Source organism: Canis lupus, chromosome 11 (genome assembly GCF_011100685.1).
Source record: "Canis lupus familiaris isolate Mischka breed German Shepherd chromosome 11, alternate assembly UU_Cfam_GSD_1.0, whole genome shotgun sequence".
In the NCBI taxonomy this organism is placed as follows: domain Eukaryota; kingdom Metazoa; phylum Chordata; class Mammalia; order Carnivora; family Canidae; genus Canis; species Canis lupus.
In genome coordinates, this window is record NC_049232.1 from 41,617,781 (window position 1) to 41,632,113 (window position 14,333).

The window sequence follows — 14,333 nt, forward strand, 5'->3', positions numbered from 1 at the left end:
CAAAATGGTTAGTACTAGTTCTAGGCTTTCAGTTCAGGCAAATGTGCATACAAGATAATTTATAAAGTTTCTGGAACAATCCCAAGTATTCTAAAAGCTGGCTCTTTTTCCCAATAAAGTGAACACAGGTCAGGTGGGGCCCAACTCCATTCATTCCCCACCTTTGTTATTCCCTGTCATTCACTGGCATTAGTGCTGATTTGGGTGATGGAATACTTGATGTATCTTGTCTAGAATTTTGATTTCATTTGATACTTTCTAGTATAAGTTTTACTTAAGCAGAAAAACTCTTCTCTTGAAAATTATGTGTCAATTATAGGGGAGGAAAAAGAATTTTCTTTCTACCTTTTAAAGCTGAGACCGCTGTAATAAAAGATTAACAAGAGAGAAACAGAAGTTTACTAATATGTATACCTCATGTGTACATAGGAGATACACAGGGAAAAATGAGTAACTCTGAAATGACTTCGAATTCAGGCTTAAATACCATCTTAATAGGGAAAAAGGAAAGGTGTTATAGACCTTTTAGGGGAGAGTAAATCTTTAAGAAAGATGAATCAGCTTTTAGAAGAAGAGATAGGATGTTTAATGGCAAAGTTTGTCTGGGAGTGTCGTCAACTTCTAGTCTCCTCTTCTATGACAAAAGTCTATCTTTTCTAGCTGATGAAACTCCTGGAGAGGGATTTTATGATAGCTGATTTCCTGCTGGAGCATCTGTCTTTAGGCAGATGAGGAAATTCAGGAATATTCCCTGCCTGCATTTGGTGTTTTTAAGTGCCTACAGCTCAAAATAATCAATACATCAAAGCAGCATATTTTGGGGTGGCATGTCACGAACTCCTAGAGTCATATTTTGGGACAGCATATTAAATTCAGAAACTATAGGATTGGTGAGCTACTTGTCCATTCTGAAACTGGATGTTCTCTAGGAAGGAAGGTCACCACCTGGATGTTCAGAGAATGCTAGCCTAACTACTGATTCTTTGTAAGAGACCTCAATTACAATGTCTACTGACACATACAAATTTCAAGAGATTTTCACATCCAAAGGTAGTATTCTTGGCTACTCCCAGAGAATGCTAGGAAAGACTCTTAGAAGACCACATCTTTTGTTCGAATAAAAAAGAAAATGACACAGTGTTATTGCCCCACAGCCCCTAATGCATCTGAAGCAAATCTTCAGAAGATTCACCAGGAGGCAAACTTCATCCTGAGGTGTGGAAACAGAGTTTCCGGAGGGAGTAAGATTTGTTTGAATTTGTATACTGATGGATTTCTCAGATGGCATTGGGGGTGGGGATTTGGTGGGTAACAGGGAGGGGGGAAGAATAAAAAGGCAGCCTTTCTTCTTATAAGCTACAGCCTGTCACTTAAGGGCATGTGCCTGATTATTTCTTTCACGCATGGGTGCCCTGTTTGCTGAAGGTGTTGTGAAAAGTTGCCAAAAGATAAATTCAACTGTTCATGAGAATCATTACATGGCTCTGTGTCTCTTTCCCTGGCACCCTCCAAGATCTATAATTTGAAGCTGAGCAGCTGTTTTCTTGTGCTTGTAAATAAAAGTATTTAAATATGTCTTAAACACATTGTTTAGAAAATGTACACAAAACAGGATGCCTTTCTGGCACTAGGGAATCTACAAGAAAAAGGGAAAGAAACTTTTTCATTTGACTATTGCTAACATTGTGTGATTGGGGTAGTGTTACAGTCTGGTATAAAGATGATAATTAAGTAGGCGGTCCCTGTAGGCTTCCTACCAACTTAGAAGCATTTCTCTTTCTCAGGTTTCAGTTACTGCCTCCCCTAAGTGGGAGTTGGAAAAGCAAAATAAGAAGACCTTTGAAGCCACACAATGTCTGGTCTGTCTTGGCTAACTGTGTTGTGATATAACTGATATAATGGCAGGTAGAAGGAAAATACACATCGGGAACAATACAATTCCACATTTTGTTTATAGCGGGGAAGAGAAATGTGCACGGCCGTACTCATGGGCAGTCACTTCTTTACAGACTAGAGAAGGTGGTGGCTGGTCAACTGTTGACCTGAAGTTATTGCCAAAATGGCTATCATGCAAGTACTAGTTTATCAAAGTAATATCAAAAAGATAAGCCTTTTAACTCAAAAGAGTATGCTCCAGTATTCCTCTTTCCCTTCATGCATGCTCCAAAATCTTACCTCAGGACTCCTAAGATGACATTCAGTCAGGTTCTCCAACATATATGTGAAAAGGGAGAAAAAGCCTAGTAGTCATTGGAGTAGGTAAGCAAGACTATGACTTATCTACTAAGTATCCAGCTATACTTAGTTGAAAAGCCATCACTCTCCCATTTTCTATGAAGAAAAGCATTCTTATATCACTCTGGTTAGGTAGGCAAACGAAAGATAAGAAAAAAAAAGTCAAGATTGCCACATTTCATTGTATAAGAGAAAAAAAGGAGTTCCCTGTGAATTTGTGTAATAAAAGTTTATGGATTCAATTGCCTTTCTAATAAAGCTGCTCAATTTTGCCACAGTGCCCCCTTTCTTTTGAATTGAAGAGTTTCAGCTTTGAATCATTTCACTGGGGTATAGCACACTCTACAAGCCTCTCAGTCTTCAAGATTCCTGATACATCCTGAAGGTACCAGATTACCTTATATCCAGAACCATTTGCCAAGACTTGAGAGAAATTTGCTTCATAAACGTAACCATTTTGGGAGCCTCTGCATCCAAACTCATTTCAGTCCAGTGTCCAAGACCACAGAGTGTCAAATGCTAAGCTGACCAAGTATTGTGCAAAGACCTGACTGAACTCTTTAATTCAAAAGGTTGAGCTTAAAGAAAGAATCAAGGGGGAAATCATCACTTCCTCAAATCTGATTGAAGGTTGAGAGGGATCAAGGAAAACTTCAATAGCTTGGAAACTAGTCCCCAGGAAAACAATGAATAGGGCCTGGAAGAAAAGAAAGGAAGATTTGCTGATTAGCTTCCCCTGTGGAGAGAGTCTCTGCCACTTGGCTTCCTTTGATGAGATTACAGACTTCTGAAACTCATTCCCACCAGGAAGGTAGACACGTTGAAAGAACATCCTTCTAACTAGGCAGGGACACATTCCTTGTTCTTGGGAAAGTACATTATTTTGCTCTCTGGAATGACTTAATCATGTTTTCATCCTTGAGACTAGAGCCTTGCTTCAGGAGATTCTAAACTAGTCTAGTCTAAGAGGAAGTTTACGTTTATTTGAGGAAGTGGCAAGAATTCCAGATAGCCAAATCACTGTGTTTTTATTTTTATTTTTTTTAAAAGATTTTATTTATTTATTCATAAAGACACACGGGGTGGGGGTGGGGAGAGAGGCAGAGGGAGAAGCAGGCCCCATGCAGGGAGCCCGACCTGGGACTCGATCCTGGGTCTCCAGGATCACACCCCAGGCTGCAGGCGGCGCCAAACCGCTGCACCACTGGGGCTGCTCACTGTATTTTTATCTTTATACAATATTCCTCTACAGGATAGAGAGACCTTAGTGATTCTCTTAAATTTCTTATCCTTGAGATTATTCCAATTGCATTTCTCCATGTTTCCCTGCACCACCACCCCCAACTGGGAAAGGAGGATACAAGTTACCTTTTAATTGATTTGGATACCATAAACTAACAAATAATTTATGCCCTTTTCTTTTCCTATGCCCTCAACTCTCACTACATCCATCCACTCCAACTCATGCCATCAAAATTTAAGGTACTTAGAGTTGAACAGGATTTTAGTTTAAAGTTTACAACCTAAGCGGGAAGCCCTGTTCCTGACTTATGGTCCCTATATCTTCCTTAAAACCATCAGTATAAAGGGAACTCATGATTGAGTTGATGTATTTTGGTACATCTTGTATTTAATTCACCATCCTCCAATACACCTTCCTCTCATTTCTCTGTTTATTCCAACCTCATGTATCTTTCAAGGCTCAGTTTAAATCCTACCATTTCCTTATCAGCTTTTTTTTTTTTAAGGTTTTATTTATTTATTCATGAGAGACACAGAGACACAGACAGAGGGAGAAGCAGGCTCCCAGCGGAACTCGATCCCAGAAGCCTGGGAACATGCCCTGAGCCGAAGACAGAACTCAACCACTGAGCCACCCAGGTGTCCCTCCTTATCAACTTCTCAGACTAAAGATGATCATATAAACTTATAAACCCAGTAGAATCATAGGCTTTTAGTTAAAACCCGAAGGAAATGTAAAGATGTTCTAGTATAGTCTGCTCATTGTACAGATGTGGAACTCTAATAATGAGGAAGGATTGAGAGGAAACCAGGCCATATCCTCCATTTTGACATCCTTTTTAATGCATCCATGAGCATTTTTATTTAAAACACTGCAAGTCTGTATATTTTTTTCTCCCAATTGCAAGTTTTTTGAAGGCAATGATTATAATTTCTATGTCCATGTATTTCGCAATGGTGTTTCATACATACCAGGTTATTCTAGCTCTGTGCTGTCCATTATAACTTTTTACAATGGTATAAATGTTCTGCACTGTCCAAAATGGTAATCACTAGCTACATGTAACTTTGGAGCACTTGAAATGTGGTTAGTGCATCTGAAGAACTGAATTTTTAAAGTTATTTCATTTTCATTACCTTGAGTTTAAATTTATATAGCAACATGCTGCTAATGTTGCATTGAACATGGCGGCTCTCATTCACTTGATGATTCATTGCAAATGGAGAAAAATTAGAACACATTTGTTGTCTTGATAATGTCTTAATATTGCTTGAATCAGAATAATAGAGGTTTAGAGATGGAAGGGGCCAAATTGCATCACCTCAATTAATACACCCAGAAAAGTGAAAGTATTTGTTCAAGGTCACATGGTTAATTAAGAACAGAGCTGGCACCAGCACCTAGGCTATAGTTTTTCTTTATTATTTTTTCATTCTTTGTCATAATGTTTTGGAGAAAATCAGAGGAGGCATCAGATAGTGAGCAAGAAGGGAAAAACCAAGAGAAAGTTAAAAAAATATGATGAAGATGAGTGAGGATTATAGACAAGGAAGAAGAGAAGAAAAGATGTCACATAAGAGTGGAGAAATTTGTCAAAGGATGGATATGAAGAAGGGAGAAAAAATTACAAGATCTTACTTTGAATGATGTGCTGGTATAAGTGAAGGATTTCCTTTTCAATGCAAAACAATGTTACTGTAATAAATCAGGGACCATTTCATAGGTGTACCCAGGATTATACAATGAAGAATTTAGTGGTTACTGAACCATGACAAAGTCCTCATACTAATGAATTACATTCCTCAAAACCTTTGTCAGACCAATCAAAGAACTCTCTTTGAATGAACATGGAATGTTAACATCTGGTTCACCAAATGGAGATAACAGTTTCATCTAAAGCCTCAGTTAGTCAAGCTTTTATCCCTTTCTGTTGTCCCTGATCCCACTTGACCCTTCCTCTTGCTTTGCAGCTAAATGAAGGAAAGACATCACCGAAGAGTGTTGGATTTTGCAGTGTATGAGAGACCTGGATAGTAGAAGCTCTGGTGGAGATGAATTGTCTGGAAGACTAAAGAGCGCTCCAGATCCCCCTTCTCCATACAGAGTCAATAGGTCCAACAACCTTTCAAGAGAAATAATTTGTGCAGAGACTGTAGTTAATCATTAAATAAGAGAAGCAACTAGTTTCCAAAAACTCAGTGATGTTCAAACCAGGATGCTACATTTTTGTTTGTTTCTTCGTATTTTGTATTTCCTAGAAGGAATGAAAAACTAAGACTGAACTGAAATCTGAAGTATTATGCCCTGCAAACTGCACTTTGTTTCTTGGTATCTTTTCACTTTCAGGCAGGAAAGTGAAATGACACAGATTTTCCTAGTGTGTGGAATATTTATTTTCTTATAGTTTAATGTGGTATATGTATATAATGGAATATTACTCAGCCATTAGAAATGACAAATACCCACCATTTGCTTCGACGTGGAGGGACCTGGAGGGTATTATGCTGAGTGAAATAAGTCAATCGGAAAAGGACAAACATTATGTGGTCTCATTCATTTGGGGAGTATAAAAATTAGTGAAAGGGAATAAAGGGAAAGGAGAGAAAATGGGTGAAAATATCAGTGAGGGTGACAAAACATGAGAGACACCTAATTCTGGGAAATGAACAAGGGGTAGTGGAAGGGGAAGTGGGCGGGGGGTTGGGGTGACTGAGTGATGGGCACTGAGGGGGGCACTTGGTGGGATGAGCACTGGGTGTTATGCTATATGTTGGCAAATTGAACTCCAATAAAAAATTTTTTTTAAATGGTTGTTCAGTTAGTTTATTTGCATAGCAAGCTTTTCTTTTGCACTTCAAATGCTGTTTCTGTTGACATGGCACCAGTCTCAAAGTCATAAATTCAGGTTAGAATTTACTCATTAGGGGGCCCCTGGGTGGCTCAGTCAGTTAAGTGTCTGATTGTTGGTTTTGCCTCAGATTACCATGTCAGGATTATGATCTCAGGGTCTTGAGATTAAGTGCCATGTCAGGCTCAGTGCTTAGAGGAAACCTGCTTGGATATTCTTTCCCTTGGCTCTTTGTCCCAATCATGCACTCTCTTTCTCTCTCAAATAAATAAATAAATTTTAAAGAAGAAAAGAATTTATTCATTTAGGATTCTAAGGTGGGGCTAATCATCAATCCCTTATTTTCTTATCTTATTCTCTTATTTTCTTATTCTTATCTTATTCTTTCTCCATTCCTCCCACTCATTTTCTTCTTCTGGGGTTAGTAGTATTAATACTACTACCCATCTTGATCAACTGCATTAGAAGTCTGTGGGAAGCATTTTGATTATCTCTTTTCTCTTAAACTCTACCTCTAGATCATTGCTCCACCAAGCAGTTTTTCTTTCCACACTATGCCACATTTGTCTTACTTTTATTTCATTGCCTCTACCCTAAATTGGGGTGCTGTTAGTTTTCTGCCTCTCTTGTCATCAATACTTAATGAATCGTTATAAAGATTGGGACTAGGGATCCCTGGGTGGCTCAGCGGTTTAGCGCCTGCCTTTGGCCCAGGGCGCGATCCTGGAGACCTGGGATCGAATCCCACGTCGGGCTCCCGGTGCATGGAGCCTGCTTCTCCCTCTTTCTGTGTCTCTGCCTCTCTCTCTCTCTCTCTCTGACTGTCATAAATAAATAAAAACTTAAAAAAAAAAAGATTGGGACTAATTTTATCATTCTATATCTTGAAAACTTTCAATGGTATGAGATATTTAAAAGGAAGAAGAAAAAGAAAGTGAAAGAAAAGAAGAGGAGGAGGAGAAAGAGAAAAAAAGAAAGGTGGAGGAAGTTGCCAGTGGAAAAAAATAGAAAATTAAGAAATTTTATAGAAGAATTAAATATATAGTACTGGTAGCAAGTTAAACCAATTGAAAATGAGATTTCAAGCAATAGTTGTGACTTAAAATATTTAAGTTGGATTGTTATCTTCCAGCATGCCAAAATGACTATCAGATTGATTAGAATGTTAAATGTAAAAACAAAATCTAAAAATAATTGAAAAGTGTGGGAAATAATTGTTTCAGGTTTAGAAAGATCTTCCTAAATAAAATAGAGGCAAAAGAAGAAAGAATAATTTAAAAAGATTAAACATAACATTAAAAATCCAAAAAAAGAAATCCATTCTCAAAATTCAAAAGCAAAAGGCCATCTTGGAGAACAGTATTTCCAGGATATATGGCATATAAAATATGAGTGCATTTAAAATATCAAGATCTTTTACAAATCAGCAAGGAAAAGAACGCTCCAAAAGAGAAAAATTTGGAAAGATTATAGAGAGGGAATTTATAAAAGAATATAAATGATCTATATTATGAAAAAAAAATCAGGACTACTGTGTTTTTTTTCTTTGTGTCTTTTTCCATTGTTTAAAGCTCATAAAGTCCCTCCTCATTTCAGGATTAGTCAGTCATATTTTTTCTAGTTTATATTTTCAGCTTGCATTTAATATTTTAATTCACTCAATTTATTTGGTTGTATGCTCTGAGATATTAGAATCAGTTCAATTGTAATCTTTTCCCACCTCCCTAGGAGGTAAGCTCCTCAAGGACAGGAGCAATACGCTATTTATTTTGTGGGTCCTTCAGAGTGTAGCAAGCGTACTGCACAAAACACTCAACACAAGAAGGGTGAAGAGGGATCAGAGAAGTTTTGAGAGAGGATGTATCTTTTAAGATTAGTTTTAAAAGTCTAAAATGTTTCCAAATACTGTACATTTTCTTTTCTTTTTCCTTTTTTGTGTGTCTCTTTTGGGTTAAACATGGCTTAAAGGCAAGGTTACATGACTTAAGAGAAGAGGGTATTGAACAAAGACAAAAGAGAATTCGAACATTGACGCTACTGATCACTTCACTCTGAGTCTCAATTCCTCACCTATAAAATACATACGCTGGTTACTACTTGCATGGTTATTAAGAAGATAGAAAGCCATTCCTTTTACTCCTTTTTCTGCTATTCTCAAGTAGAAATGTGGTATGTGTGAAAACATCTCATTACGTGGGATTTTTTTAAAATAGCATAAAGTACTATTAATTAAACTTTTGGTGTATATTTAGGTATGAATTTCTTGTTATGGTCTGGTTGATGATAAATTGAATGGAAGTGATGTTTAGGTGAGAAAATTCAGAGGAGGTAAATAAAAGTAAGAAAATAGATCAAAGTTACATATGAAAAACAGGTAATTAAATTCTAATGGTACAGAGTCATGTAGTAGAAATGGCATGAATTTGAGGGTCGGGAAAACTTGAGTTTGAGTCTCTGCTCTGCACAAACTCTCAGCGCAACTTTAGGCAAGTTACTTGTCCTCTTTTTTTTTTTTTAAGATTTTTTTATTTTTTAATGAGAGACACACAGAGAGAGGCAGAGATATAGGCAGAGGGAGAAGCAGGCTCCATGCAGGGAGACTGATGTGGGACTCAATCTCAGGACCTGAGCCAAAGGCAGACACCCAACCACTGAGCCAGCCAGGCTCCCCTACTTGTACTCTTTGAGACTTGATTTCTCCACCTGTCAAACTGGGATTTCTCCACCCTGTTAGGAGTGTTGTAAAGATCAACAAAGTGAGTAAATGAAAACATTTTGTACGTAAGTGATATTTGATAAACACTTTCTTTCATTCTTTCTCTTTTTCCTCTCAAGCCAGCCTGATTCTTCATAAAATACCTGGGTATTTATATGTTTAGAAGACCTGAATGTGAATTCTTAAGTAACTAATCATACCTATAGTGGCTTTGCTGTCAGAGAGAAGAGATCCTACTTTTAAAAGTGCCTTCAGACTTGACCCCTGTGTTTACAATAGGATTTTTGGACTCATGTATGTCTCATGACACACAGTCTAAATCTCTATGTGTATTTAGTTAATCTTGGTTCGTCTTGCAGGCACACAGCCATCATTTTGCTCTTGCGAAGATGGAGAACATTGTGTACCAATTCTTTTGTTGTAAGGTACTACCATCAGTTGCTACCACTGCCTGCTTTTTAAATTTTGTGAGCTGTAAAATGTAGTGCTGTATATTCCTGAAGTTTTTTCCCCACTGAGAGTATTTAAGTTGAATGTGCTTTTAATAGTCTGGGAGGGAAGATACTGGTAATAAAGCGAAGCATTTAAAATTTTAAAAATAAGCAGCATACTTGTAGCTAACTATGGAGGTCCCTTTATTAGTGATTAAATATAGCATTATAGAATAGTATATCTAGAGTGAAAAAATGCTAATCATCAACCAGCAGATATTCTTTTTGGTTTTAAATAAAGGAATGCTTATATTTAAAATGAACAAAGCATGGCCTACTATATTTACATCAATGTATTTCATGTAACAGGATACATCAGAGTACTTAATGTTGCTATTTTGTCCTTGAAATTGGTAAGAAATATGATTCTAGTCTTCTCTTACATTCTCTTTCCATATAGCCTTAAATGAAAAGAGGCAACACTCCTTTTCTCCGATGAAAAAACTCTCTTTACACACCATTTTCTCTTTCTCTCCTAAGGCTATGGAGATGTGAGTTTGGTGTTTCCTTTACCTCTATGTCCTATGTTATAACTATCTTGCTGGAATTACAACTCTGGAAGTTAGCCAACCTGTCATAACTTTAGATTCATTTCTGTTATGAAAGAAGTTTCATGTTGATTTAAGCTATGTCCATTTATGTACTTTACAGAAATTATCTCTTTTAATTACTTAATTTAGTTGATATAGATTTGATTGTCCCCATTTCAGAGCTGAGGAAAAGGAGGTCCAAGAGTTTCAGAAATTCTCCCACATTCTTATCTGGTGAGTGAATCGAAATTGTAACCTAGATCTCAATAGCTATCAACATAAATCCTTTCCTTTTTTTAAAAATTTATTTATGATAGTCACACACACACAGAGAGAGAGAGGCAGAGACATAGGCAGAGGGAGAAGCAGGCTCCATGCACCAGGAGCCCAACGTGGGATTCGATCCCGAGGCTCCAGGATCACGCCTTGGGCCAAAGGCAGGCGCTAAGCTGCTGCGCCACCCAGGGATCCCAACATAAAACCTTTCCAATTCAGTAGGCTGCTGGACTTTTAGGCTGATTTATAAGAGTTCTTAAATGGACTTTTTATACTTAAAAGACTCTATAAGGATAATGATTCATTCCTCTTTTATATACCCAAATAGGGAATACAGGTGAAAAAGTTGGCTTTTGAGGGGAGACATGAAGAATGTGGCTTTCGACATGCTCTTTTTTAGGGTCTGTCATATAACCAGGTGGAGTTGGATGTATGGGATCTTACTTCCAGAGAGAGACACCAGGACTGGAGGTAAAGGCTTGGAAGCACCAGTGATGTGTACACAATAGGTGAAAGGCACTTGCAATCTTGACTTCTTTCTGGCCTGTTCCCCCTATTCTTAGAGTGGTTTGTAGGGTTGTAAAACTAAGAGTGGATTGGTTTGACTTATGGTACATTCTCCTCTATATGGGACAGATGGAGCCAGATAAGACACCAGCCATTAGGAGATGTGGGTAAGCTCGGCCTAAATATTTAACATTAGTCTCAGCCAGAGACTCACAAACTTTGGTGTAACCACCTGGAAAGCTAATGAAGCAATCAGTGGCCCATTTGGATAGGTAAGGCCAAGATCTCTGTGCTTTTATTATGTCCTCAAGAAGATTCTGATATATTCCCAAGTTTGAGAAATACTACTCTAAGCCGTATTTTGAAATTCCTATCTCATCGCCAAGTAATGACTATGAAAAAGCAATCATATGACTTTTTAAAATGTAATTTAGAAGGACCTGCTAATCTGAAATTTGAATTTGAAAATATTTGTTTATATTTTATACAATTTTCTGAGGCTTACAAATGCATTCATTCTCATCATGAGATCTATGTTGATTCCATCTTGCTTCTTTTACCAATGGCAAGAACGAGTATGTCAAGGACATTGGAAAGATTCTTCTCAAACTTTGCTTTCCCTGTGGAGGACAGTGTGAAGGAAAGGAAATGAGTCTGACCCACCCTGGAGGCAATTCTTACACATATTTTGGAATCTGGGGGTCAGCTGCCAATTTCACCTGCAGGCAGGAAGTACACACCTGTTAGCTATTTTTTAAAATAGCTTGTACTTGGCCAGATTACAAGGAACACTGCTGTTATGGCATCAGAAAAGGAAGCTGACTTACTTGCAAGTAATCTTTATTAAAGGGGACTTTAGGAAGTTGGACACTTGAGAAAAGCAGGGAACTGTGAAAAGAATATCTCCTGCTTACCTTTGTAAAAGCCAACAATTACCCCCAAATTGGCCTGGGATTAGATAAGGCAATCAATTGTAATAGAGTTGATATCTGGGAAGGGGGGAAGTTGGAGTCATTCAGAGATAAACCTCTGATGCTTCCCTTTCCTTGATCATCTTTATCCCTGCATGCCACTCCTATCTTTATACATAACAGTTGCTGGTGGGGTGAGGAAGGAGTGACTTTGGAAGTATGTCTTAACCAGGCTTTTGTGTGCATTGTCCAAGGCTCAGGGCTTTCTTATCAGCAGGCTTTCCTGCTCTGTCATTAGTCCTTGTGGCAAAAGAGCCTCATTCTCATGAACTGACCCATGCTGCGAGCAGGTCATCTCAGATGGAGGCTTGCTGCTTTATTCAAAGGCTTCTGAGATTCCCAGATGTTGAGGCAAGACACAAATATGGGGACATGCTTTCATCACTCCTCAGTTCATTTTTTGACCATTGGAGGTGATGGGGTTCTATCCAATGACCACATGTATAGTTTCACATGGGTATAGTAGACCCAGCTTCCACAGCTGCGATTCCAAAAGAGTCTCTTTGTAAGAGAAACAGTTAATTCTCTCTGAATGTTACTACAGCTTAGGGAGAATGAGTATTCCCACCCCCAACTCCCCCCTTACATTTCCCCTTCATTTATGCTTAAAAACAGGTAATTGGAGCAGGGCTTCGAAGTGTAATCTTGCCCAAAGGCTAAGCTTGCCACCTAATGACACATGGTTGTTCTTCTTTATTGAGGCAGTCTTGCACTCATTATCCCTAAATTAGTTCCCTTTTCTCCTTTGCTTTATTATTCATCCATCAACTCCTTTCTCATTTGGATTTTTCCAAGTGAACCATGGCAAAGTGTGTCTTTGTGAGGTTGCGTGTCTGTGCAACAGCGCGTCTGTGTGAGTGAGCAAACCCCCGTCCTCTCCATGCCCCTCGTTTACATTAAGTGTTTATTTAAGCCAAGGCAGTGGAAAACTGACAAAAATCTTTGGCATTGATTGCCTCATAATGATCTCACATCAATCCCAGGGAGGAAAATTTAGCTGAAAGCAGGAGAAGCTGAAATTCTGTTGCAGGGTTTTCCTTTGTCACAGCTGGAGGCAAGCAGTGCAACTCAGAGAAAAAAGTTGAAACTAGATTTTCAAAGTAGTTGAGAATGTGTTTGTTTCAGACCTTAACATCCTGTTGTGTCAAAGGAAACATTTCAAACAGCACTCATGTGATGCTATATCCAGTTGGTCATATAATATGACCAAAAGTAAAGACAAGAAAATACTGACATGGCTTTCTTTGTGCAGACCTGGGTTGGAATCCCTATCTACCCCTGGTAATCTAGTGTTCTTTAGCCTGTCAAAGTCTCAGTTTCCTCACCTGAAATACAGATAATAATATCAAATTCACTAGTTGGTGGTGAGGGTTTTAAAAAAGATGATGTTCAAAGTGCATCGTATGGTGCACATTATAGACAATGAATCACCTTAAAAATTTGTCATGCTTCTTGATTCCCTTATAATAAACTGAAACACTGCTTGGAAAAATTTTGGTTTAAGAGCCCAAGAATCTGAGCTTAGACGTTTTTTCTTTCTCTCCAGGATCATTTCTTTCGTTATCTTGAAAAGGGACCTGGCATTTCTGAAGCACATCAGGCATTTCTGTTATGTACTGGACACTCTGTGATGGTGCAGTTTTATTGAACACTTGTATAAACTCTGCAAAAGCTAATTATTTTTCCTGTTTTGCAGGTGAGAAATGGAGGCTCTGAGAGGATAAGTAACTTGCTCAAAGTTTTAAAGTTCATGGTGGAACAAGATGCAAACAAGAGTTTGTCAAGTCCCAAAGGGTGTAAACACAATTGAGAATTAGGATCTCTTTCATTTGCCTAAATTTGCTTTAAGAAAGTTATTCCTCAGATATTATGTAATGAAATCTTCTGATTCAGAGGATTAGTGGACTCTTTCAGTCTGCACGGAGGAGGGAATATTAGCAACTCCGTCTAACTGCTTGATTCCAAGAGTAAATATGTGATATGTGTATGCAATATATCAAATTTCCTCTTGATATTGTTGAATGAATTCAATAATCTCTACTTTTTTCCCAAGGTGATTTCCTTATAGATGACAGCGTTGCCATGTCATCTTCTTTATCCTATCTGAACACTCCAAATGTAGTCTCCCCTCCTTACCTTCACCATATTCCAGCTCATATTGCCTTTGTCTTCATTAGGCTAAGGGTCCCAGGGTGTCCTCAGCCTCTATCGTACTGTTGAAACTGGTTTTTCAAAGTAGTTGAGAATGTGTTTGTTTCAGACCTTAACATCCTGTTGTGTCAAAGGAAACATTTCAACGTACCCTGGTTTGTTGGATATGTTCTATTATTTTCTATTCCTTCCTCATGCATGCTCTTTCTTATTCTGCTAAGTCATTTCTTTCTCCTGTACTTTTCATGCTTCTGTGAGACCAGAGTTAGCCAGGAAAAAATGTAGTAAAGTGATATAGGGAAAGAGGTAAAGGTCCTAGTTCTAGCTCTAATTACCTTGATAAGTGATTTACCCCCTCTGTGCCT